The sequence below is a fragment of the Muscardinus avellanarius genome, assembly GCF_963383645.1.
Source record: "Muscardinus avellanarius genome assembly, chromosome: 3".
NCBI classification, from domain to species: Eukaryota; Metazoa; Chordata; class Mammalia; order Rodentia; family Gliridae; genus Muscardinus; species Muscardinus avellanarius.
In genome coordinates, this window is record NC_137788.1 from 99,012,291 (window position 1) to 99,039,946 (window position 27,656).

General features: G+C 47.3%; 1 pseudogene across 1 annotated transcript; it reads right to left on the reverse strand.

Annotated features, from left to right (window-relative positions):
* On the reverse strand, positions 1 to 26,202 carry LOC308260177 (large ribosomal subunit protein eL34-like; annotated as a pseudogene). The gene is made up of 3 exons: positions 26,149 to 26,202; positions 392 to 568; positions 1 to 168 (listed from the first exon to the last, which is right to left on the reverse strand). The product of its transcript is annotated as a large ribosomal subunit protein eL34-like (transcript).
* Positions 26,203 to 27,656: the final 1,454 nt, after the last annotated feature.

Genomic DNA, 27,656 nt, shown 5'->3' on the forward strand with positions numbered 1-27,656 from the left:
TTATTTAGCTTTCTGACTCTGTGCTTGTGCCTTCAACACTCTCACAACATTTTTCTGCTTCTCAATAAGGAAAGCACCCATGATCCTGTCACGGACACATTTAGCACACATGGAACCACCATAGGCCCTGCTGACATGCTTTTTTGTTTTAGATAATGTCATAAGAACCTTGGGGCAGCGGGTGTGGTGGCACACGCTTGTAATCTAATCCCAGCATTTGGGAGGCTGAGACAGGAAGATCGCTATCCGTGGACAGCCTTAGCTACTTAGTAGGAACATTTGCAACTCAGTAAGACCCTGTTTTAAAATAAAGAATAAAATAAAGGGCTGGGGTGTAGCTCTGAGGTAGCATGTCTCTGGGTTCCATCCCAAGTACAAAAAAAAAAAGAACCTTATGTCTCACAGCACAAACCCCATGCAGTCGGCCTGGGCACACGCCACATGTAGATTTTGGTGCTTTCCCAACCTTCTTGGTATAAAGGTAAACAATCCTCTTGCCAGAGGTTCAGAACAGTCTAGTTTTGTTAGAGGCTGTATTGTAGGAAAGCCTATGACAAGAGGTCAAACACTGACCATTTTGAGTGCCCCTAGACACTGTCCCCGGAAGAGCTTACTCTTTGTTTTGAAACAGGGTCTCCCTAGGTTGCTGAGAATCTTCCTAAATTGTTGCGGCTGGCCTTGAACCTGTGATCCTCCTGTCTCAGTCTCCCAAGCACCAAGCAAAGACGGCAGAGGCTAGGGAGGTAATGCAATGAGTTGCTCAGCTAGACTGTAAGTTCCATGAAGGCAATGGCCAGTTCTGCTGTACTCACTAGTCCATCCCAAGAATACAAAGGGGAGGCTGGATAAAAGCCTGTTAAGGGAATGAGCAGCCACCCAGCTGCGATCTGCCTAGAGGCACCCTGTCTACGTGGCTCCGGGGAGTTTGTGGAGGCTAATTCATCATAACTTGCCATTGAGACTAATGGGACTAATGGTGGGTGGAGGGTCCTGGGGAAGGAGAGATCTAAAGGAAGACAGTGGTTTAGTAAATACCACTCCTAGTATGAAAGGGTAATGCAAGACAGATGGTTGCCATTATTTCTAAGGGAGGGGTAATGGCTGTGACCCAGAGCTTTAAAATAATCTGGTACTGTGCCACTTCCGCGCAATTTTTATTATTCCTTTCCTGATTCCCTATGGTGGTTAAAGAGCTTTGAGCCAGGTGTGGTGGCACGGTCTTATAATCTCAGTACTTGGGAGGCTGAGACAGAAGGATACCGGTTTGCAGACAGCCTCAGCTATTTAGTAAAGCTCTCTGCAACTTAGTGAGATCTTGTTTCAAAGTAAAGAATACAAAAGCCGGGCGTGGTGGCGCACGCTTGTAATCCCAGCATTCAGGAGGTTGAGACTGGAGGATCACAGTTCGCAGACAGCCTCAGCTACTTAGTGAGGCCCTCCATAACTTAGTGAGACCCTGTTTCAAAATAAAGAATAAAAAGTAAGGCAGGAGGTATAGCTCGGAGGTTGAATGCCCCTGAGTTCGATCCCCAGACCCACACACACACACAAAAAGTAAAAAATAAAAAATGGGGCTGAAGGCCAGGCATGCTTGTAATCCCAGCATTTGGGAGGCTGAGAGAGGAGGATCACAGTTCACACAGCCTCAGCTATCTCATGAAGTTCTTTGCAACTCAGTGTTGTTGCTAAGGCGACTGGTTGATTAGGGGAAACAGGACCAGGACCTGTGTTCTTGTGTATGTGTGTGTACATGTGTGTATATGTGTGTAGGGAGCTACACACCCAGCCTTTTAAATATATTTATTTATTTATTGCAGTACTGGGAATGGAACTCAGGGGCATTCTACCTCCAGGCAACACCACCAGCCCTATTTTTTATTCTTTATTTTGAAACCGGGTCTAGCCGAGTTGCAGAGGGCCTCACTAAGTAGCTGAGGCTGTCTTAGATCCTCCTGTCTCAGCCTCCCAAATGCTAGGATTACAAGTGTGCGCCACCATGCTCAGTGACTGAGACTGTTTCAATTTAAAAATAAAATAAAACTGGGAGCCGGGCATGTTGGCACACACTTGTAATCCTAGCATTTGGGAGGCTGAGACAGGAGGATCAAGGTTCATGGACATCCTCAGCTACTTAGTGAGGCCCTCTGCAACTCGGCAAGACCCGGTTTCAAAATAAAAAATAAAAAATGGAGCAGGGGGTGTAGCTCAGAGTTCCAATGCCCCTGGGTTCCATCCCCAGACCCGGAAAAAAAAAAAAAAACAGTCTCACTAGGTTGATGAGAGTCTCACTACTTGCTGAGACTGTCCTGGAACCTCTGATCCTCCTGTCTCAGCCTCCTAAGTACTAATGTCCTGAGAAAACATGACATTCTATAGGGTTCTTAGATTGTGGCAGAAAAGAATTTCAGCATGCACCGGTCAGAGAAAAGACAGAGGTTTTATTTAGGAAAGCATGGGATTTGAGGGGGAAGGCAGGCCATCTTTAGAGGTAGAAAGTGTCTGAGCAAGTGAGTCTGCTGCTTTTTCAGTTCTTTTCTAGAACCTCCATGAGGGGTGGGTGGGGGGTGAGTGGGGTTCCACAGTGGAGGAGGAGGTCTGGATTTCCTCTTAATCTTCTGGTTCCTCTGGGATCCTTTGTTTACTAAGCATCTCTGGAATCTCAGGTGGGGAGAGGTGATTAAAGGTGTTGCTCACTGAGGCTTCTGACTAAAACAGAACAAACCCTATAGGATGGAATTAGAGATTAGGAACTTTCCAGATTTATTTATTTATTTATTTATACTACCCTGAGGTAGAAGGCCCTTGGGTTTCATACTCAGCACCTCTTTCTCTCCTCTCCTCTTTCTCTTCTTTTCCCTTCCCTTCCTTCCTTCCTTCCTCCCTCCTCCTCCTCCTCCTCAACCTCTTCCTCCTCCTCCTCCTCCTCCTCCTCCTTCTTCTTCTTCTTCTTCTTCTTCCTTCTTCCTTCTTCCTTCTTCCTTCTTCCTCTCTCTCTCTCTCTCTCTCTCTCTCTCTCTCTCTCTCTCTCTCTCTCTCTCTCTCTCTCTCTCCTGGACCTGAGACAGCCTTCTACTCTTGGCCTTAAACATCAGAACTACAGGCCATCTGTCCTTTGGGCTCCAGGGCTGGCACCAGAAGCCCCCATCCCCGGTCTCAGGCCTCCAGCCTCACCCTGGGAGACACACTATTGGCAGCCCTGATTCCAGGACCCTCAAACTTGCACCAAGGTATGCGACTGACATCTCACTCACAGCCCCCAGCTTGCAGACGGCCTGTCTTGGAACTTCCCAGCCTTCACAATCACAGGAGTCCTAATAAATCCCCTCTCATTTGTCTATATAGAGATGTATCCTATTCTGCCTCTCTAGAGAACCCTGACAAATACACCCACCACCCCTGGCCAGCTCTCGCGAGTCCCTGGCTTGTTGATCCACCATCTTGCCTCCCTCACCCCTGGCTTAGGGACCAAGCAGCCCTGGCCCCAGTGTCCTCTGGCGCACCCCCGCCATGGCTCTGGTTTACTGCCCACCAATCCTGATGGGAAATCCTGGCCCCACGCACCTGCCCGCGCTGCTGTGGCACATCCCCAGCCCTCCTGGAAGCAAACAGCCGCGGCACCCTCCCCAGTCGCTCAGACCCGCTGCGGCTTTAGATTCTGGCTCCTGCGTGGTGCTGAGGGGGCTTCTGGAGCAGCACAGCCGCGCAGCGAATGAGCCAAGAAATGCTGCTTGTGGTTTGGAAAACTTCATCCCTGCCCTGGCACTGGGCCAAAACAATCATTTTAAGTTTGCTTTTTTTGGGGGGAGGGGGCGGAAGATTGGGAGGAGGGCAGCTGGTTGTTGGTATCTGCCTTCAAACTTGCCATCCGCAGAAAGAACAGGTTAATGATCTGTGGAAGTAGAATCCACCCAGGGAATGACGTGGGGCTGCCCCTGACACCTGTTTCTGAGGGCTGAGAGGCTCCGGTCTTGGAAAGAATGATGGCTGGAAACTCACTACCCTTTCGGGGTTCCTACTCCCACTTCAGACACACACAGGGAGACGAGAAGGGACTGGCCCTAGGGCAGGAACCTGTAAACTGAAGGAAACAAGAAGGGACACCAGGCATGGTGGCGCACATTTATAATCCCAGCATTTGGGAGGCTAAGACAGGAGGATCGCGGTTCGCGGACAGCCTCGGCTACTCAGTGAGGCCCTCTGCAACTCAGTGAGACCCTGTTTCAAAATAAAGAATAAAAAATAGGGCTGGGGTGTAGCTTGGAGGTCGAATGCTCCTGGGTTCTATCCCAAGACCCGCAAAAAAAAAAAAAAAAAAAAAAAAAAAAAAAAGGGAGGCTGCGAAGGGAGCTGTACTTTCTGTACCCCCCATATAGACATCCATACACACACACCATGCATAACACACTCATACACACATACACACACACTCCCAGCACAAGAGCTAGGAAGCTGTGTTCTCCTCCCTGTCCTGTTGGTCCTTTGTCTAGGCCTCACATTACGATCTGCAAAACTGGGGAGAAGGACTGGACTCTCTCAGGCCCTGCCTGTAACTTTGCAGGCGTTTGGCATCTCTACCCAACTCTGAGCTCCCTGTGGCTTGATCCAGTGAGGATCACCCAGAACCCAGCCAGCCTCAGGGAGGGCGCGGCTGCTGTCTCTGGATCTGGAGGCCACCTATAGTTCCAGAGGCGTTTGCCAGTGCACCAGCCAGGGCCTGCTCAGGTTGCTCTAGCAGAGGCTGCAGGAGGGAACCAGGATCCCGAATTCCCAAGTGGGCAGGTCGCCCGCGTGCGCTCTGAGCCTTGGTGCTTCTGGCTCGTCTGGGAGGTGGGCAGAGGCGGAGGACACATCTGGCAGGTGGCTCCCTGGGTCTCGCCCCTCCTCACCCCTCATTCACACACTCAGAGTCACTGTGAATGCCTTTCGGTTTAGCTTAATTAAGCCATCTGCCCACATTAAATGGTAAATTATCTCAATCACTCCCTGATCCCAGAGGAAAGTGATAAAAGGGAAATGCTGTCCCCTCAGGCAGGCGAAGCAGGAGGATACTGCCCTGCCCCCTCTGACTCTCCCTGGGGGAGGATGGTAGCCAGCCCGGGCGCTTAGCTGCTGCTGTCTAGGAGCTTCGCATCTGTCCATCTCTTTATGGGGGAGGAGCAAGGCTCGCCCTTGTCTGCTCACTGGAGGGAAAACTGATGAGAGCTATTGTTTGCTTCTCTCTGTCTTGGGTGCCTGAAGGCCGCCACAGTGCTCTCTTCCAATAAGCCCGTGTTGCCTGGGCCTGCCTCCCTCCTCTCCTGTCTCTGAAAAAGCTCTCACCAAGTGTCCTGTGAACCTTGCTTGGAGAGAGAGAGAGAGAGAGAGAGAGAGAGAGAGAGAGAGAGAGAGAGAGAGAGAGAGAGAGAGAGAGAGAATGAATCTCATTCCTGACATCTACAGGGGATGGAGGTGCCTCCCGGGTAGAATTTCCTTCACCAGGTTGCTGTGGACCAGCATATGGCCCTTGCTTGGTTCTGCAGTTCCTGACAGTGAACTTAAAGCATGTTCATGGCTGTTGGGGTTTATGGGGCATTAACTTACAATGACTAAACTCCTAAGAGACTGAAGAACCCTAGGCAAAAGTAAAATGGGTGCTAATTCCCACCACGTATTTCCTATTTGGGGAAAACAAATAATCAGAAAGTTGCTTAGTGAGTTCAAAGAGAAGCCAGGTGTAGTAACATATGCCTTAGTACTTGGGAGGCTGAAAACAGAAAAATTGCAGGTTTGAGGGCAGCTTCAGCAAGTAGCAAGACTTTGTTTTTTTTTTTGTTTTTTTTTTTTTTTTTCAGTGCTGGGGATGGAACCCAGCAGCCGTCTATCTCCAAGCTACATTCCCAGCCCAATTTTTTATTCTTGAACCCAGAGGCTTTTCTACCTCCAGTATAAACTCCCAGACCTATCTTATATTTTATTCGGAAACAGGGTCTCACTAAGTTGCTGAGAGCCTCACTAAGTAGCTGAGGCTGGCTTCGAACCTGTGCTATCCTGTCTCAGCCTCCCAAGTGTTGGGATTACAAGCATGCGCCACCACACCTGGATTTTATTTTTTGTTTTAAAACAGTGTTTCATTGAGTTGCAAAGGGCCTCACTAAGTAGCTGAGGCTGTCCGGGTGATCCTCCTGGTCTCTGCTTCCCAAATGCTGGGATTACAATTGTGCACCACCACACACTCGTTTTAGTAACAACCTAGTGAGACAGTGAGACCCTGTTTAAAAATAAAAGTAAACCATAAGCCAGGCATGGTGGCACACGCTTGTAATGGTGATGGCACTCAGCTACTCTGCAATTTAGTGAGACTCTGTTTCAAAATAAAGAATAAAAAAAAAAATAGGGCAGGGGGTATAAGCTCAGAGGTCAAATGACCCTGGGTTCCATCCCCAGACACAGAAACAAAAATAAAATAAAAATAAATAAAAATAAAAAATAAGCTGGGCGTGGTGGCACACGCTTATAATCCCTGCGCTTGGAAGGCTGAGACAGGAGGATTGTACGGGTTCAAACCAGCCTCAGCTACTTAGTGAGGCTTTCAGCAACTTAGTGAGACCCTGTTTCCAAATAAAATATAAAATAGGTCTGGGAGTATAGCCCAGAGGTAGAAAGCCTCTGGGTTCCACCCCCAGTACCACCAAAAAATAAAAAAATAAAAAATAAAAAATAAAAAATAAGGTTGGGGGTGTGGCTCAGAGGTAGAATGTTCCTGGGTTCAATCCCCAGTACCACAAAAACAAAACAAAACAGAAAACAAAGGGGGCATTTTGTCACGAGATAGAAAATTGTGATGAACTGCTCCTGGTCACAGCAGTCTCTCTCCAGAGCCAGGGGGTCTTTCTCAGGTAGAGCTGGCGATACCATGACTGCTTACGTCCTTTGACAGCCCCTGCTCTGGACTCCCGCAGACCACAGTCCTTGGGTCACCATGCCCTTCCTTCAGGCAGATCAGGAACTATTGATTGGTTCACAACTCTCGCCAGCTGCATTTAGTCCTGTCGCCTATTTTAGACTTGAGTCTTTCGCAGTCTTGCTTTTATATATTTCTAAAGCATTGTCTGGAGTGCCTTCCTTCCTTCTTTCCTTCCTTTCTTTCTTTTTGTGGTACTAGAGATTGAACCCAAGGGTATTCTACCTCAGAGCTACACCTTCAGCCCTTTTTTATTTTTTGTTTTAAAACAGGGTCTCACTAGGTTGCTAAAAGTCTTACTACCTTACAGAGGTTGTTCTTAAACCTGCAGGCTTGTCTCAAGCTCCCAAGCATTGGGATTACCAGTGTGCACCACCATGCCCAGCTTAGAGTGAGTTTTTTTCTAAAAATGAAGTATATCCATAATTAATTTGGTCTTTCTTTCTTTCTTTCTTTCTTTCTTTCTTTCTTCCTTTCTTCCTTTCTTCCTTTCTTCCTTTCTTTCTTTTTGCAGTACCCAGGGGTATTCTACCTCTGAGCTACATATCCAGAATTCTTTTTATTCTTTTTTTTTTCTTTTTTGTTTTTGGTGTTACTGCGGGTGGAACTCAGAGGGTTTCTACCACTGATCTATGCTCCCAGACCTATTTTATATTTTATTTGGAAACAGGGTCTCACTAAGTTGCTGAGAGCCTCACTAAGTAGCTGAGGCTGGCTTCAAACCTGTGCGACCCTCCTGTCTCTGCCTCCCAAGAGTGGGGATTACAAGCGTGCACCACCATGCCTGGCAAAGCTTAATTTTTTTATTTTTTTAATTTTTTAATTTTTTAATTTTTTTATTGGTGCACTGTATTCATACATCATTATGGTATAAAGATAATACTTTTGTAGACATGCATGCACACATTGCCCAGTTAGCCCCTACCCGATCCCCACCCCGTTCCCTCCCCATCCCTCCTTCCCATGCTTGGCTTAGTGGTTGACATATAGTATTATAGCAATTTATCCAATATTAACGATGATAATCTCACATAACAGTTTCATTTGTCTGATACCAAGCTTTTGATGACTTAATGATAACATTTCAAAATTTCTTTTTGCTTTCTTTCTTACTAGAGAATATTTTTTTCTTTTTTTCTTTGGGCGAAACTATCATACATTTATTTATTTATTTTTCAGAAAAAATCTATCCTGATATGGAATATGGACTCTCGATACCCAAAACAATCTTGAAGAAGAACAAAGCTAGAAGATGTATATTTTCTGATTTCAAACCATATAAAGCTATAATAATTGAAACAGTGTAGTACTGTTCTAAAGGCAGATATATAAACCATTGGAGTTAAATAAAAGCCTAGAGATAAATTCTTCCATATATTGTCAAGTTATTTTTGACAAGGTTTCCATGAACATTTGGTGGAGGAAATACTAATCTTTTAACTAAATATTGTTGAAAAATAATAATTACATGAAAAAGAATAAAATTGGACTCTTACCTAATCCCATATACAAATATTAACTCAAAATGGATAAAAGACCTAAATATAAATCTTAAGACTATAAACTTTTAGGAGAAAATCTGGGTCATAAAACCTCACAACATTGAAATTGGCAGTGATTTCTTGGATATGATTTCAATGGCACAGGCAACAAAAGGGTAAACAAACTCCCTAAAAAATATATATTGTATATCCAAAGACAATGTAAACAGAGTTAATAGTTACTGATAGAATGGGATAAAATATTTCCAAATGCTATATCTGAAGGTATATTAATATTTCAACTAGAAATTCTAAAAATTAGCAACAATAGAAGGAAACAATACAATTTAGAGATACGTAAAAGACTAACATAAATAATGAATCTCCACAGATAACCAATCTTAGTTGTCTGTTGGATGGAAAATCTTGTTTCTCTGGTTCTGGTGTGTGTTACCTATTTCTTCTTTGTAGTTAATCTCTTTGAGTATTTTCTCTAGCGCTGGTTTTGAAGACATAAATTCCTTCAGTTTCTGTTTGTCATGGAAGCTTCTTATTTTTCCATCTAATTTGTTAGAAAGTTTTGCTGGGTAGGACATTTTTGGCTGGAAGTTGTTTTCTTTCAGAGTTTGGAATATGTTACTCCAAGCCCTTCTGGCTCTCATGACTTGGTTTGGGAAGTCTGGAGTGATTCTAATTGGTTTGCCTCTGAATGTCAGTTGGCCCTTTGTTTTTGTTGCCTTTAAGATTCTCTGCTTGGCTTCCACATTGGTCATTTTGACAATGATGTGGCGTGGGGATCCTCTTCTCCGATCCTGTCTAAAGGGAGTTCTATAAGTTTCCTGGACCTGTGTATCAACCTCTTGCTCTATGTTTGGAAAATTTTCTGCTATTACTTCCTTGAAGAGATTGTTGATCCCTTTGGTTTCACTTTCTTTTCCCTCCTCTATTCCAATTATTCTTAGGTTAGCTCTCTTAAAATGGACCCATATTTCTTCAATATCAGATTCCTGCTGTCGGATATTTTTTTCTAGATTAGAAACTATGTGTTCATTTTTGGAATGATCATCTTCTAAGAGCAAGATTCTGTTCTCCATGTGGTCTAATCGGTTGTTCATGCTTTGAAATGAGGCCTTTACTTCATTAATTGCATCCTTTATCTCTTTTTGGCTCTCTCTGAATTCTTTTCGAAACACCTCTATTATTTCTACAGTTATTTTCCTGATTTGATCTTCTAGAAATCTCTGATTTTCTGTTTTATCGGGTTCTGATGTTGTGGGGTTGTGGGCATTCATTGCTCCAGTGTTATTTCTCTTTCCCATGATTTTGGAAGTTTGTGCCTTCTCTGGGTTCTTCCCTTGGGTCACTACGACTTTGCTTTAGGCGCTCTGGATCTCGAGTCTGTAGTATCTCTGACCCCACTACTCCTTTACTGGGTTGTATCACAGAGTCTCCGACCCAGGGAGTCGATAGAGGCTGCTTTAGACCATGGGGGGTGCCAGGTTGAGCGTTCTCCTATGGTGTGATATCTCTGCCACCGCCACTCCCCCACTGGGTCAAGTCTCTGGGAGTACAGTACTGGGATTTCTCCTCTAGGGGCCACAATTTGACTCACTGTTGTTGAGTGCGCAGATGGAGCTGTCGTGGACTCGGTGAATTCGCTGCTGCTGCCGCCGGTGGCAATATGGCGCCGCTGCCACACCCTCGGCCGTGAGGCTGGCATATTTCTTTTCTGTTTTTGAGCTCCGCTCTGAGTCCCTGCGGGGTGTGCTGAGCCCAGCCTCTGGGAGCTTTAGATGCTCCCTGCGCTGAGAAATCTGCCGAATTCCTCCCGGCTGATCCGCAGCAGCTCACCTCGGCTTGCTGTCCACCGCTCCTCTCTGGAGCCTGGTGGGCTGTTGAGTGTGTTGGTCTGGTGCTGTCCGGTGAGCTCGCTGCTGCCGCTAGCAGTAAGGCACTGCTACCACATCCTCGGGCGTGAGGCTGGCGTATCTCCTCTCTGGTTCTGAGCTCCATTCTGAGTTCCCCTCCTCTCTAGAGCCTGGTGCTGCAAGGGAAAATGGCGCCCACCGCTTTGCGCCACGGCTCCGGCTGCAGCACTGTGGTCTGGTTTCTGGTGTCTCATTTTTCCAGCCCTCTTTTTCTCTGTCCCTTGAAATTACATTTTTTGTTTCTCTGCTGATGGTGTTTTCTGGCTATGAAAGGCGCTGATAATGTGGTAATAGAGATTGGTTGTTAGTGGGGCTCGTAAGCCCCGCTTTTCTCTGCCGACATCTTCCCGGAAGTCCTCAAGCTTATTTTTTAAAATAAGTTTTTATTGGTGCATTGTAGTCATACATCACAATGGGAGAAAAACTTTTGGAAATGTACATGCACACATCACCCAATCAGCCCCTACCCAATTCCTAACCTCTTCCCTCCCCCTCCCTCCTACCCCTGCTTGGCTTCCTGATTGACTTTGATATGTTTAAGTACATCATGTGCTTTAAAGAGTTTCCCTTATCCTCCCTCTTATCCCCTCAGTTATGTCATCTTCATTGCTCCTCTGTAGGGTCCCTTCTTCATCTAGAGTTTCTTCTGTTACCCATTTCTCCCTAATATTTTGTACATTAAGAAAAACATCTGATTTCTTATTTTTTTGTGACATTTCACTGTAAATGCCATAATTTTGTTCTCCCTTATGGCTGGGCAAAATTCCATAATGTACATATCCCATAGTTTTGAAATCCACTCATCCATTGAAGGACATCTTGGCTGGTTCCACAGTTTGGCAATGGTGAACTGTGCAGCTATGAACATGGTTGCTCATGCATTAGTTTGGTATTTTGGTTTTCATTCATTTTGGTAGATACCCAGAGGTGGTATTGCTGGATCATATGGTAAATTCGTTTTCCTTCTTCTGAGGATCTTCTATCCTGTTCTCCAAAGTGGTTGCATTAACCTGAAATCCCACCAACAATGTATTAGAGCTTGTATTTCTCCACACTTATTCCCACTTACTGAAAACCTGAAAGCCAGAAGGTGAGTAACTTTGACAAGATGATCCACTCACAACCAATTTTTTCTAATAGAGGTCACTTGGGTCTGGAAATCTGCTGAGAGATTAGGTGAGGGAGCGGCAGCTTCTAGTGCTTCCTGGCCACACAGCTGAAGAAACCCGCTGGCCCTTTGCTGTGGAGCAGGCCCCAGTTCCAGGCCTGCCGTGGGGCAGGCTCCAGCCCGGCCTTGCTGTCTCCAGACCCGGCCCCAAGCTTAATTTTATTCTTTATTTTGATACAGGGTCTCACTAAGTTGCAGAGGGTCTCACTAAATAGCTGAGGCTGGCCGCAGCCTGTGATTCTTCTGTCTCTGTCTCCCAAGTACTGAGATTACAAGTGTGCGCCACCGTACCGGCTCCTTTTTTAATATTTTTTGATGCATTGTGATTATACATCATAGTAAGATTCAAAATGATACCTTAATACATGCTCACATCACTTGGTGTATTTTATGTTTTACTTTCTTGAAGTGACTTAAGCTTGAGGTTCCGGGAATGTCTTTCTACAGTTCCCCAGGGACACAGAGGTTTTTTTGTGTGTTTTTTTTAAAGGACCTGTAAGTCAGTCCAGCTATTTCAAGGTGCACTTGGGCCTCTCTGGGCGGCTTAGCCAAGACACTGGTAAGCTGTGCTTCTTTGTGTGCCTTCCTTGGTTTCCTAAGGATAGAATGGGGGTAGTGACGGTCATCGGGCAGGCACGTGAGGATCAAGGGAGACGGTCGAGTGTTGTGTCTCTACCATCTATTGGAATGGACCATGACTTCCTTGTCTTTCATCATTCAGGAACCAGGAATCAGACAGGAAGAGTCTTGAGAATGTGCTTAATTCATTTATCCAAAAAGCTTTTACCATTAGACAAGCATGGCACTTGCCCTGACAGAAGCAATTTTCTTTTCTTTTGATACTGAAGATTGAAACTGAACCCGAACCCAAAGAATTCTACCTTTGAGTTACATCCCAGTCTATTTTATTTATTTATTGATTGATTGATTGATTGATTGCATGTCTGGGGATGGAACCCAGAGGCATTCGACCTCTGAGCTACACCCCCTGCCCAATTTTTTATCCTTTATTTTGAAAAGGTCTCACTGAGTTACGGAGGGTCTCACTTAGTAGCTGAGGCTGCCTGCGAACCGTGATCCTCCGTCTCAGCCTCCCAAATGCTGGGATTACAAGTGTGTGCCACCATGCCCGGCTATTTATTTGTGTGTGTGTGTGTGTGTGTGTGTGTGTGTGTGTGTGTTACTGGTTATTGAGATGGAACCCAGGGTCCTTCTACCTGTGGGCTACACTTTCAGACCTATATATATTTTTTAATTTAAAACAGGGTCTCCCTAAGTTGTTGAGAGCCTCACTAAATAGCTGAGGCTCATCTTGAACCTGTGATCCTCCTGTCTCAGCCTCCCAAGTACTGGGATTACAAGTGTGAACCACCATGCCTGGCTTTATTTATTTGTTTGTTTATATTTATTTATTTATTGCAGTACTGGGGATGGAACCCAGGGGTGTTCTACCTCTAAGCAACACCACCAGCCCTATTTTTTTATTCTTTATTTTGAAACAGGGTCTCACTGAGTTGCAGAGGGCCTAAGTAGCTGAGGCTGTCCTCGAACTGTGATCCTCCTATCTCAGCCTCCCAAATGCTGGGATTACAAGCATGCACCACCACGCTTGGCTTTTTATTTATTTATTTTGAAACAGTCTTGCTACACCCCCAGCCCTATTTTTATTCTTTATTTTGAAACAGTGTTCCATCCCCAGAGCGGCAAAAACAAACAAACAAACAAAAAACAAAAAACCGGAATAAAATGTTATCCTATATTTCGAGAGAGAAGAGAGCTAGATATACAGACAAATCCTTGCAAGCCCGCAGGATCCATACAATAAGAGATTCATGTGACAGATAAAAAGAGTCCAGGCCAGGACCATCGAGGAAAGTCTCCCAGGACGTGGTAACATTGAAACTGAACCTTGAAGAAGACTAAGAGTTTTCCGGGTGGACAGGAGGCAAAGACATCCCAACTGGAGTTAAAGCATCCTGTCACCGAAGTGTAAGAGCTGGCTCAGGTGACAGTTCTGCTGGCTATCTTTGTGGGCTGTAGGAGACCAAGGTCAAAAGGTAGGTTAGGGCTGGGTTAAGGGGTTGTCTAGTAACCTTAAAGATGAAAATTTTAGAATGGAGATCCTACAGCAAAGGTGTGGAAAACTCTTGCAAGCTCTGAAGTGGCAATGATCTCATTGGTTGTGGGAGACGAGGCCAGAGCACTGAATCGGAGTGCAAGGCACGTTGTACGTACTCATATATACTTTGTTTTTTATTTTGCAGTACTGGCGATGGAAGCCAGGGGCGTTCTACCTCGGAGCTACACCCCCTGCCCTATTTTTTATTCATTATTTTGAAACAGGGTCTCACTGAGTCGCAAAGGGCCTAAGTAGTAGCTGAGGCTGTCCGCGAACCGTGATCCTCCCATCTCAGCCTCTCAAATTCTGGGATTACAAGCCTGTGCCACCACGCCCAGCTTAATATATACTTAATAAACACCTGAGTGAATGTTTTTGGTTTGGTTTGGTTTTGGTACTGAGAGTTGAACCCAGGGGCGTTCCACTTCGGAGGCACAACCCCAGACCTTTTTATTTTTAGTTTTTGAAACAGGGTCTCACTAGGTTGCTGGGGCTGGCCTTGAAGCTGTGATCTTCCTGTCTCAGCCTCCCAAGTACAGGGAGTACAGATTGTACCACCATACCCGCTGAATGAATGGTTTTCAATCAACAGAGCAACGTGAGCCTGGCTTCATCCTACTTACGAGGGTGGAGAAGGTAGAAATACAGATTCGCTCTAGAGGCCTTAGTGTTAGAATCCAAGAGAGTTCCTACCCACCAACCGTGGCCACCTCTGTAGAGCTGGCTCCTGAAGGAGAACTCTCTTTAGGACAGGAGGCCATCTTTTAGCTGAGGACCACTGAGTAGTTAGGCGCAGCAGGAAATAGCTAAAGGCTAAGCTCAGCAGCCCCAAGGTCAAAAGGGAGAAGCTCGGTTGTGGTCCTGAGCCAAGCTTGGGGATTCAGAAGGCAAGAACAATGAAAGGGGCACTCTTGTGGGTTGAATAGTGTCTCCCCAGAATTAATGCTTACTCAGAATGGAACCCCCTTTGGAAATAGCATCTTTGTAGATGTGCTTAATGTAAGAATTGAAACGTGGTCATACTGGATTAGAGTGAACTCTAAATCCAATATTAGATGCCATTACAAGAGACAGAAAAAGCCGGGTGTGGTGGCGCACGCTTGTAATCCCCGCATTCGGGAGGCTGAGACTGGAGGATCGCGGTTCGTGGACAGCCTCAGCTACTTAGTGAGGCCCTCCGCAACTCAGTGAGACCCAGTTTCAATATAAAGAATAAAAATTGGGCTGGGGGTGTAGCTTGAAGGTAGAATGCTCCTGGGTTCCATCCTCAGTACCACAAAAAATTAAAAAGGGAGGGGGGGGAGAAGGAAGAACACACAGACACAGGGAAGAGTCACATGAAGAGAGAAGTAGAGCCTCAGGTCCTGCTGCCACCAGCCAAGAAACACAGGAGCCACTCGCAACTGGAAGAGGCCCAAGGATTCGCTCTGGGGCCTTCAGAGGGAGCCCAGCTCTGTCCACACCTTGGTTTTGAACTGCTGGCCCATAGCGAGAGAACACTTTTCCCATTGTGTTGAGCCTCGCAGCTTTAGTACTGTTAGGGTGGCCCCAGGGAGCTAATATAGGGTCAGAACAAGGAGGATTGCAAGTTCAAGACCAGCCTCAGCAACTTGGAGAGACAGACACTCAGCAACCTAGTGAGACCCTGTTTTAAAACAAAACAAAGGGTTAGAGGTTAGAGCTGGCAGGTAGAATGCTTCTGAGTACCCAGTACCACACACACACACACACACACACACACACACACACACACACACACGGTCAGAACATGAGAGGTAGGGGTGGGAGGCTGTAATGGTCAGGCACATAGTGGAGCCCTGGGAGGGAAAGGAGGGCTGAAGGCTGGGGCTGATCAGGTGTGTGTGTGGAAGGGACACTGAAATCACGGGAGGTTTACAACCAGGACCTTGTGCTGCAAGGTCCAGCGATGGAGAACCAGATGATTGCAGGTGAGGGCGGCCGGGTGTCTCTCAGAGGAGAAAAGCTACTGGTAAACAATTCACCCTAAGCTGACAAGGCCACTCAGCATCCCTGGAGTCTGCATTTTTTACCCAAGGACCTCAGGCACGCCTGTGTCATTCCAGGGAGTTACTATTAGCTCTCTCCATCCTGTGGCCGGTCAGACACTGCCTGAGTGTGTTTGGGGAGGGAGGGCATGTGGGGACACGGGGCCAAGATGCCGGGACCTCAGTCCCAGGTGGACAGGTCCTCCCAGGCCTGGCCCACACTGTCACAGGAGGTCTGTCTGCTCAGGGGCTTCTCCAAGGCTGGCTCTCTTCTGGAGCTCCCTGGGAATTAGATGACAGAGAAACCAAGCACATTAAAATGGCAGAGAAAAGCTGGACCAGTTGTGGAAATTTAGAAGGAAAAACCCCAAGTAGAATCTTAAGGCAATTCAGTGATGTTTCGAGAATAAGCCAGAGAAACTCTTGAGTTACCCCAGGGCCGGGAATTATTCAATTAAACAGCAAAAGCCCTGAGGGGAATGGGAAAGCAGGGCCTCTTCCTCTTGGGCTGGAGGCTCTGCTCCCCCAGTTCACTTTACCCCATTTGCCCTCTTCTGGCAGCTTCTTCCCACACCCTACCCTCATCCCATCGCTGTGCATCCCAGCTGTCTGCTCGGTCCTTCCCCGCAGGACACTGATTGATCTGCTCTCCTCCTGCTCGCCCTGGCCCGGGGCCAGCCGCTCTCCTGCTTTCTCCTGGAGCTGCCTCGCTGAGCCTCTGGCAGAACTGCCACTGGGGCTTTCTCCTCCACTTCCTCAAGAGGATGTTTTCTTTTTTTTTTTTTTTTTTTTTTTTTCTTCAGGACTGAGGATGGAACCCAGAGGCATTCTACCTCCAAGCTGCACCCCCAGCCCTATTTTAATTCTTTATTTTGAAACAAGGTCTCACTGAGTTGCAAAGGGCCTAAGTAGCTGAGGCTGTCCACACACCGAGATCCTCCTGTCACAGCCTCCCAAATGCTGGGATGATAAGCGTGCGTCATCACGCCCTGCTTCAAGAGGATCTTTAAAGAGGAGGGCATGAACCCATAATGGGCATGGTGGTTCAGGCCTGTAATCCCAGTCCTTGGGAGGCTGAGACAGGAGGATCACATGTTCAAGGCCAGCCTCAGCAACTCAGCAGGCCCTGTCTCTAAATGAAGAATTAAAAGGGCTGGGGGTGGAGCTCTGAGGTAGAATGCCCTGGGTTCAGTCCCCTGTGCCTGCTGGATGTCCTCCTGCACACAGAACCCCTCATGCTCCCCATGACCCCGGCTCCTTGGCTCTCTGCATTCCAGCCCTACTCTTTCCTCTCCTCCAAATTCCAGGGAGTGGGAGGGACAGGGAGGGAGCAGACAGAAGTTAAACTTTCACAGCCCAGCACGGGACCGGGCGGCTGAGAGCTATTCCAAGGACCATGTTTTCCAGAACAGATTATACATTCAATCAATGAAGGTGTTTTTCTCCAAGCAGACAGCTCATCTCCAAGAGCTTCACACACTCTTCTCTTGGTATTTACATAGGCGGGGGAGGCTGCTCGTCTTGCCTGCCCTGCCTGATCATTCTTCTTTTCCCAGCTTCTCCAGTGGCTGTGCATCTGGAAAGGAGAGCTTTCAGCCAGGGGCAATGAGAGGACAGGGACCTGGCTAGGCAAAGTCGTAGACCGTGTCAGAGTGGTGACGGGTTCTAGATTGTAAGCTGGCTGTGATGGCACAGGGTATGTACTGAACCACCACTGATAAAACATTTATTGATCATGGAAGAGATGTTCCAGAGTAAGCTAGCTGTGGTGGTACACACCCATAATCTCAGTACTGGGAGGCTGAAATTGGAGGGTCACGGGTGTGAGGCCAGCCTCAGGTACTTAATGAGACCTTCAGCAACTTAGCAAGACCTTGTCTCAATATAAAAAATAAGAAAAGGACTAGGGATGTAGCTTTGTGGTATAGTATCCCTGGGTTCAATCTCCAGTACTAGAAAAACAAAAAGAAAAAGAAACACTCCAGAGTAAAGCAGAGATGCAGTCGTAGATTTAAGAGGCAGAAGTCCCAGTTCTCACACGTTGCCTGCTGTGCGGGGGCAGCGAGGCCCCTCCCCTCTCTGGGTGTCAGCTCAGCAGCCTGGGTGTCAGGGCTGGGAGGAGCAGAGAGAACCTCTCGCGGAACCCCACATATTGAAGACGGGGCACCGGCCCTGCAGAGGCTGAGCTGCCCCAAATTGCGATTCCAGATGGACGGAGGCCAGCACAGCGTCAAGAGCTGGCCTCCAGTGCCTGGCCACCGTCCAGTCTATCCACTCATTAGTTTGGGAAAGACCTGGGGCTGTCTGACCCGCAGAGAAGTTGCTGGCCCTCCTTCCAAGAGCAGCAAGAGGGGCAGCTGGGCAGGGCACTCAGCCGGGGTGATGAAGGAGATCAGGGACATTTGAAGACTATGGCAAGGAGTGTGGAGACGGGGAGGGAGTGCCGAGGGCAGCTCTCCCCACTCCCAGGCCTAGAGAAGAGGTGCTTGGAGGAAGTGGTGTTCTGGGACCCAGTGCACGCTGGAGCCCCGTGAAGGCGCTGTCCAACAGGAGCTGTAGGAGGCTACTCAAAGCGGCAGAGAAGGAGGGGGAGGGACAAACACCCTACCTCTCTGTCTCACGGCCTCTGATAGCCTGCGGATTATTCATCTAAGTGAACTAGAGAGCAGAGGACACGAGAGCTCTGTCATCCCGGTCATGGAGAGCAGGCTCCTGGCGCAGGCAGGGAGGGCGAAGCAAGATTGCAAAGCCAGCAGATATAGAGAGAGCAAGTTCTCGGTAGATAGTAATGAAAACGAATCCTGAGTGTACTGCTTACCAGCTGTGCGGTCTTGGGCAGGCCACTTTACCTCTCTGAGCCTGGTTTTCTTCTTGGGTCTAATTATTTTCTCTTGATGCTGTGGTTATGTGGACGAAGTGAGACACTTGTGAGAAAGTAGCAGCCACATACCAGGGGTTTATGAAAGTTACTTTTTCTTCCCTTTGGAATCCTCCTTCCAAACTTTGCTGGTACAGGAGAAATGGCAGAAAGACACAGGCTTTGGATCCCGAGCCTGGCTACCCGGCTGCACGGCCTCGGCAAGTCACTCATCCTGACACCGTGTCCCTAATGGTAAAAAGGAAACACCCAGCTCCTAATGTTGTGAAGATTTGAAATGGTTTCATTTAGCCAGGCGTGATGGCACACACCTGTAATCCCAGTATTTAGGAGGCTGAGACAGCAGGATTGCAAGTTCAAGGCCAGCCTCGACAACTTAGTGTGTTTCGAAATAAAAAATAAAAAAAAGGCCAGGTGTGGTGGTACACTCTTGTAATCCCAACATTTGGGAAGGTGAGGTAGGAGGATCGCAGTTCACAGACAATCTTGGCTACTTAGTCTTTACAACTCAGACACTATTTCAAAATAAAGAATTTTTAAAAATAGGGCTGGGGATGTAGTTCAAAAATAGAATGTCTCTGGGTTCCATCTCAGTACCGCAAAATAAATAAATAAATAATAAATAAAAATAAATAAAGTGTAGCTCAGCAGTAGAATACCGTTGGGTTCAATCCCTAGTACAAAGACAGGAAGGAAGGATGGAAGGAAGGGTGGGTTTCACTAAAGGCACCTAGTAAAGTACTGGGCTTGTGGCAAGTGGACATTGAGTCATATTAATTTTAAATCCCAGTTCTCTACCTGTTAAAAAGGTTTTGGGTTTCTCTGTTTCCTCATCTATAAAATGGGAACAGTAAACTGGGCAAGGTGGCGAATGCCTGTAATACCAATACATGGGAGTCTGAGAAAGGAGGATTGCAGGTCCAAGACCAGCCTCAGGGGCCCAGCGTGGTGGCGCACACTTGTAATTCCAGTACTTGGGAGGCTGAGACAGGAGGATCACAGGCTCGCAGCCAGCCTTGGCTACTTAGTAAGGACCTCTGCAATTTTGTGAGACCCTTTTTTAAAATTAAAAATTAAAAAATAGGGCTAGGGGTGTAGCTTGGAGGTAGAATGCCCCTGGGTTCAATCCCCAGTACTGGAAAAAATATATATATATCAGCTTCAGAAACTAAATGAGACTGGGCATGTTGGCGCATGCTTGTATTCCCAGCATTTGGGAGGCTGAGACAGGAGGATCATGGTTCGTGGACAGCCTCAGCTACTTAGTGAGGCTCTTTGCAACTCAGATAGTTTCAAAATAAAAAATAGGGCTGGGGGTGTAGCTTGGAAGTAGAATGCCCCTGGGTTCCATCCCAAAACCTCAAAATAAAAGAAAAAAAGAAACTGAGACCTTCAGCAATTTAGCAAGACACCTGCTTCAAAATAAAAAATAAGAAAGGGCTGACGGTGTAGCTCAGAGGTAGGATGCCTCTGGGTTCAGTCTCCAGTAACCCCCACACACATACAGATTAAGAAAAAGCACTTCTCCCTTAGGGCTGTGATCATGAATGAAATAACAAGCCCACGACATCCCAGGCACACACTTGGCCCTACAAAGTTTGCAATTGTTGATCTTATTGTTGATTTTATTTTATTGTTTTATTTTATTGTTGATTTTATTTTATTTTTGTGGGTCTGGGGCTGAAACCCAGGGGCAATCGACCTCAATTATACCCTCTGCCCTATTTTTTATTCCTTATTTTGAAGTAGGGTCTGAGTTGCAAAGAGCCTCACTAAGTAGCTGAGGCTGTCCATGGACTCATTTCCTCCAGTCTCAGCCTCCCAAATGCTGGGATTACAAGCGTGCATGTGCCACCACACCCGGCTTATTCTTTATTTTGAAACAGGGTCTCACTGAGTTGCAAAGGGCCTCACTAAGTAGCTGAGGCTGTCCATGGACTCATTTCCTCCAGTCTCAGCCTCCCAAATGCTGGGATTACAAGCGTGCATGTGCCACCACACCCGGCTTATTCTTTATTTTGAAACAGGGTCTCACTGAGTTGCAAAGGGCCTCACTAAGTAGCTGAGGCTGTCCTTGAACCACGATCCTCGGCAGCCTCCCAAATGCTGGGATTAAAAGCGTGCAAAGCATGTGTGCCGCCATGCCCGGCTGGCATTGTTGATCTTTATTGTCACCAGTCCTGAAAGGTTTCTTGCCCCAAGCTAGTGTCCAACCCTTCTTCTGGGAGGCCAGAGTCTTTACTGGAGAAAGGGAAGTAGGGGAAGGGGAGAGAGGCTGTGTTCCGGGCAGAGGATGGCTCAGCCTGCCGGCAACCCCTGCCCAGCACAGGCAGGTGATGCAGGTGAATCCTCCGCCTGTAACTCTGCTTTACCAGGTCACCCAGGCACCTGGGAGGACCGTCCTCCAGCTTTCCCACCCCAGACCAGGCAGCCCAGTGCCTTGGTGTGCCTGGCTGGCTTTCATTTGGGTGAAAACAGAGGTAAAGAAAGTGTACTGCCGGGCATGGTGGCGCACGTTTATAATCCCCACGCTTGGGAGGCTGAGACAGGAGGATCGCACAGGTTCAACCAGCCTCAGCTACTTAGTGAGGCTCTCAGCAATTTAGTGAGACCCTGTTTCCAAATAAAATATTAAAAAAGGTCTGGGAGTATAGCCCGGATGTAGAAAGCCTCTGGGTTCCACCCCTAGTACCATAAAAAAAAAAGAAAGAAAGAAAGAAAGTGTACTGTTCAAGTAGACCTGACACTGTATCCCCCAGGAATAATTTATTAAGCACATGCTATATGCTTGGCACCACTGGGGACTTAAAATTATTAGCTTGCATCCATTTAAGTAACATAGTGAAATTAGTCAAATCTAAAGAGTGACATTAGTAATATTGGGCGTTGAAGTCCAGATGGGTTAGGGAACTTGGCCAGCATCACACAAACAGCAATTGGCCGAGTCCACATTTGAAATCAGGTCTGATTGTTCCCAAAGCCCAAGCCTCCTTAGGTGGCCATGCCAGGTGACTTCCCGGAAGGATGGCCCATATGTTGAACGTCAGTGGAGGGGTTGGGAGACAAGAGCGAGCCCAGAACAAGTGTGCCATCGCTGGCCATCTCCCTGGGAGGGCCGGAGGCTGAGGGCTCAGGGGCCCCTTCCTCTCTCCTGGGGGGGGGGGGGGAATCACTTCCACTTCCCAGGCTGCAGAATTTATGTCTCCCCCAACCTGCTGCTTTGTACTGATCACCTGTCCTGCCCTAGCCTCAGTCAGCCTTTCAGAGCACAAGTTCTCTTCTTGGACCTCTGAGGGCAGGACGAGAGGATCCATGCAGTGAAGGGCCCCACCTTGGAGCTGTGTGGTGGGGGAGCACCCAGCCATGGGTCCCTGCCGAACTGGACTCCAAGGACCAGCTCTCGTTCGTTGCCTCCTTCTTTCCTTCCTTCCTTTACTGCCTCCCTCTTCTTTCTTTTTCCTTCCTTCCTTCCTTCCTTCCTTCCTTCCTTCCTTCCTTCTTTCCCCTTCCTCCCTCCCTCCCTTCCTTTCTTTCTTTCTACCTTTCTATACCTTGAACCCAGGAGCATTCTACCTCTGAGTTACACCCCCCAGCCCTATTTCATTTTTATTTTGAAACAGGGTCTCACTAAGTTGAGGAGGGCCTAAGTAGCTGAGGCTGGCCATGAACCTGTGATCCTCCTGCCTCAGCCTCCCAAGTATTGGGATTCCAGATGTGAACCACCACACCCAGCTCACTGGCTCTTCACAGATTCCACACACAGTGTGGAACACTTACTTTAGTGTGAGCCCACGCAGGCCGAGTCAGACAGCACCATGCCCTCAAATTGTTTAGTTTTAGTAGGGGAGAAAAATCCTGTACACAAAAAATACCAAACAGTGGGAGGTTGTCCAAAACCCTTTGGGATCTACGAATGCTCTGAGGTTCAGAGAGGCCGTTGGAGGGGTGGGGACTACTGCACTGGGAGCTTTGTTTGCACATGTGGACTCTGTTTCCTCACAGCCACCCTGTCACATTACAGAACCGAATGGGAGAAGGGTATAGAGAGGGGTGTAGGAGGCAGCCCGCAGCAGCCTGCTAGAATTTGTCTTTCTCTGAGCTAGTGCAACAGGACAACCACAAAGAACAAACTCTTCTAAACCTGTAGCAGTGCTTTCCACCAGACCCCTACCAGGAAGGCACCCACACAGATATGCTAATGAAGGGTTGAAATTGCACCAGTTTGACCCAATCAGCACCTACCCATACTAGTCCTCAGTTAGGTCCTCTAGAGTGACCCCTCCTCTGGATTCATCCCATAAAGATGTCTACCCTAGTCTGTTAGGGTGGCTCTCTCTGTTCTGCCAACAGAGCGTCCATCCTTGGCTTGCATTGAAGCTTTCTCTTTCTGCTGTTGAGCTGTGTCCCTTGTCCTCTTTTTTTCTAGAGGAAGGATTCACTTTCCCAGGCCCCCCGCTAGGGATCTGAAAGGGGAGTGGATGTGACCCCTGCTTTGGGGCTTTCTGTTTCTGCCTTGCCCTCAGGTCCCACCATCTGATTGTTAAAACTCAATTACTAAGGTGTGGTGGGGCACATTTGTAATCCCAGCAATTGGGAGGCTGAGACTGGAGGATCGCTGTTTGTGGACAGTCTCAGCTACTTAGTGAGGCCCTTTGCAACTTAGTGAGACCCCATTTCAAAATAAACAATAAAAAATATGGCAAAAAAAGATTAAAAACTCAATTACAGGACCGGGCATGGTGGCACAGGCTTGTAATCCCCGCGCTTGGGAGGCTGAGACAGGAGGATCGCATGGGTTCGAAGCCAGCCTCAGCTACTTAGTGAGGCTTTCGGGCAACTTAGTGAGACCCTGTTTCCAAATAAAATATAAAAAAGGTCTGGGAGTATAGCCCGGAGGTAGAAAAAGTCCCTGGGTTCCACCCCCAGTACCACAATAAATAAATAAATAAATAAATAAATAAATAAATAAATAAATAAAAATTTAAAAACTCAATTACAGTTGGCATGGTGGCGGTACATGTTTGTAATCCCAGTACTTGGAGGTTGAGACAGGAGGATCACAGGTTCACAGCCAGCCTCAGCAACTTAGTGAGGCCCTCCGCAACTTAATGAGACCCTGTTTCCAAATAAATATTAAATAGGGCTGGGGGTATAGCTCAGAGGTAGAAGGCTCCTGGATAAAATCCTCAATTCCACCAAAAAAAACCAAACCAAAACAAAAAAACTTCAATACAAAAAACAAGCACCACCTCCATCCCACTGGTGTTGTGTTCAAATGCTAAAAATCAGTGTATCTGTGCATGTTCCAGTATCACTGTTGGATTCTAAGATACAAAGAACCTCACTTAGCTCCATGTATTCAGTGTCTGCCAAGAGCCCGGCACTGTTGCAGCTGCTTCTGCATATTCTAGGTCCATTTACTTCTGATAACAGCCCTGGGAAATTGGTAGCAATTTCCCCCTTGTTCCAGAGGAAGAGAGTAGGAGACAGACAGGAAACAGACACAAGTTCCACCAGGAACTTGCAAGACTATGTTTTGGACCAAGTTACTGCTTTTAATTTTAAATATTAACACTAATATTATTCATCCTTATTATACAGAGCCACATACAGTGTAGCCGGGAACTAGCATCTTTTTCAGTCATTTGTGTCTGCATGTGAGCTAGGCTTTCATTCTGATTCTTTCCTAAGATCTCAACTCACAATACTAGAGAGTGTGAGCATGGAAGGTGGGCTTTGGGTTTGGTTCTGGGTTCAAGTTTTCTTCTGCAACTCGGTTTCCTCATTTATGAGAATTATAATAACCGACCTCATAAGGTTACTGTGGGGATTAAATTAAATAAATAACATACAGAAAATGCCAAGCAACGCATATGGTATCCCACCGGCTTCCTGTGAATGGCGGCTCTTCTTCATGGAGAGCCACGTAGGATAGGTCCAGTAAATGTCAGAAAGATGGGTTCACACAGTGACTCTAATACGCATTTCCATTCCATTCTGTCAAGGTCCCTGTGAGGTGGAGATTTCCATTTCAGAGATAGACACCCCGTACAAGGACCTGGCAGAGCAGAATCCCAAATCCACGTCACACGTCTCCCCACTCCAGAAACCCCTCTGCCTTCCCTCCTCCAAAGGGGGCAATCTGTTGGAAGATTGAAGATTCACAGGATGGGACAGATGCCCAGAGATGCTTTTAGGAACACACACACACACATACACACACACACACACACACACACACACACACACACACACCACTAGTGGTGACCACATGATGCTGCTTCTCTGAGGGTGAAAAGGATTCGTGCCGTGCACTTAACAAGGTGTGTTCCTAAAAGCCTCAATTCCCTGAGGAATTAAAAAAAGAGAAGAAGAAAAGAAAAATTCCATGGTAGCCAGGTGTAGTGGTCCACACCTGTAATCCTAGTACTTGGGAGGCTGAGACAGGAGGATTGCAGTTTACAGGCCAGCTATAGCAATTTAGTGAGACCCTCAGCAGCTTGGCAAGACCTTGTTTCCTTTTTTTTTTTTTTTTTTTTGTATGTGTGTGGTGCTGGGGATGGAACTCAGGGGGCTTCTACCTCCAAGGGACATCCCCAGCCCTATTTTTTTTTTATTTTTTGAAACAGGGTCTCACTGAGTTGCAAAGAGCCTCACTAAGTAGCTGAGGCTGTCCATGAACTGTGATCCTTCTGTCCCAGCCTCCCAAATGCTGGGATTACAAGTGTGCACCACCACGCCACGTGCAAGACCTTTTTCAAAATAAAAAGGACCCAGCCGGGCATGGTGGCTCACGCTTGTAATTCCAGCATTACAGAGGCTGAGACCAGAGGATTGCGGTTCGCGGACAGCCTCAGCTACTTAGTGAGGCCCTCCACAACTTAGTGAGACTCGGTTTCAAAATAAAAAATAAAAAATGGGACAGGGGAGCCGGGCGTGGTGGCGCACGCTTGTAATCCCAGCATTTGGGAGGCTGAGACCGGAAGATCTCACTTCGCAGACAGCTTCAGCTACTTAGTGAGGTCCTCTGCAACTCAGTGAGACCCTGTTTCAAAATAAAGAATAAAAAAATGGGGCAGGGGGAGTAGCTCGGAGGTCAAATGCCCCTGGGTTCCATCCCCAGTCCGCAAAAAAAAAAAATTAAAAGGACCCAGGTATGGTGGTGTATGCCTATAATCCCAGTAACATGGGAGGCTGACACTAAATAAATAAGGCTGAGGGTATAGCTTTTATGTAGAAGACCCCTGGGTTCAATCTCCAGTACCAAAAAAAAAAAAAAAAATTCCTTGGCCAACTTGTTGAGCTGTGGACAGTCCTGCCCCCAAAAGCCCCCTATATGGCTTAAAAGTCCTGGCTAAGAAAACTCTTATGTCTGCAGCTTACTTATTTCTGTATCTGAAATCTGGCTGTTGTGTCCAGGTGTGTGGTGGTTTGCTGGTTAAGGTAGGGAAATGACCGCCACTCTACCACCCCAGATTAGTGGAAGAAAAAAACCCTAAGAGCGAGGAGACCCAGGAGAATGATTGACTCCTCTCACCAAATGAGACCTCCTCCATTTGGTGTCAGTTGGCTGGCCCCAGCATCTTTGTGAGGCTGGATTTATCTGTTGATTCTAACCTGGTCTTCACCCTACCCTGTTGTCTTCTCTCCTTGACCTGAGCGAAGTAGATGTTGGCTACCATCCTGAGCACTTGTTTTGAGGCCCTTGTCTGTTGTCTGTAACCCATAGGGGTCTTGGGCTCCCACAACTTACTAGAAAATCACAGTAGGAGCTGGGCGTGGTGGTGCACCCCTGTAATCCCAGTACTTAGGAGGCTGACACAAGAGGATCACAGGTTCAAGGACAGTCTCAGCAACTTTGTGAGGCTCTCAGCAATCTAGTGAGACCTTGTTTTCAAATTAGGCTGGGGTGTAGTTTGGAGGTAGAATGCCTCTGGGTTCATCCTCAGTACCATCAAAACAAAAAAAGAAGGAAGAGAAAATCAAAAGAAATAAAGAAAATACATGTTTACATATGAGGGCTCTAAGAAATATATTTTAGTTGATCATGAGTCTCTTTGTCCTACAGCACTTAAGATATCCTGCAACCTACAGAACACTGTTGTCTAATAAAAAAAAAAACAAAGAACTGACGTTCTATTGCATAATGGAAGAGAACCCAAGTTTCAGGGACCCCTTAATGAGCCTCTACTTCGTATGACCAGTGAGGAGGCATTAAAACTTGCCACTTGCAGGAGCCGGTGGGAGACTTCGGCAAATGGGTGAGGCTCTAAGCTGTACTTAGGCGCTGGAGGCGAGCGTGGCTTAGTGCTTCAGGATGCAGGAGGAAGGGGACCAGCAAGGGCTCTAGGGGCAGCACCCTGGAAGGCGGCAAAGGGAGAGATGGAGTTGGGTGGTAGATCAGTGCTGGCCCAGGCACCTATGCAGAGGAGGAGGGGAAAGACAGCCCAACTTGGAACCGCAGAAAGCCATCCCAAGAGAGGCGAGAACCCGGCCAGGTACACCATCAGGTGTGGAGGAGGAGGCTTGGCAGGGCCCTGGCAGAGCGAGCGGCAGAGCGGTGAAGGAGCAGCCTGGAGCCCTGCACAGAAGGAGCATCCGTGAATAAGAGGCCTCGCCTGCTCGTGGGGTGGGGAGGCTGTGGGAAGCGGGTCCCAAAAGAGCAGTTCAGAGATGGGGGAGCATGCTGGCCCCAGCTGGGTCTGACTCCAGATTCAGAAAGGGTGCGGTGGGTGGGGAGAGGCAGGGCACACCAGTTGTCTCTGACTGTGCTTCGTAAACCTAAAGGCAACAGATTAACACAACAGTAAGCCTGAGCTCAGCCTCAAACTGAGAGCTGAGCGCTGAGTTTAGCAATTAGTGATGAGGTACAGCACACCTGCTCTTTTGAGAAAGAGACTGGACCAGCTGCACCCGAGGCCCCGCTTTCCTGGGAGGAAAGGGGTCAGGGTGGAGGCCACAAAGGAGAGACAACAGCTCTCAATCGCAGGGATTTATGGAGAGCTCTGGGCTGTTTGTTTTGGTACCGTGGATTGAAGCAGGGGCATTCTACTTCAAAATGACACCCCAATCTTATTTTTTTTAATTTTTTTATTTGAAACAGAATCTCACTAAATTGCTGAGGCTGACCTCGAAC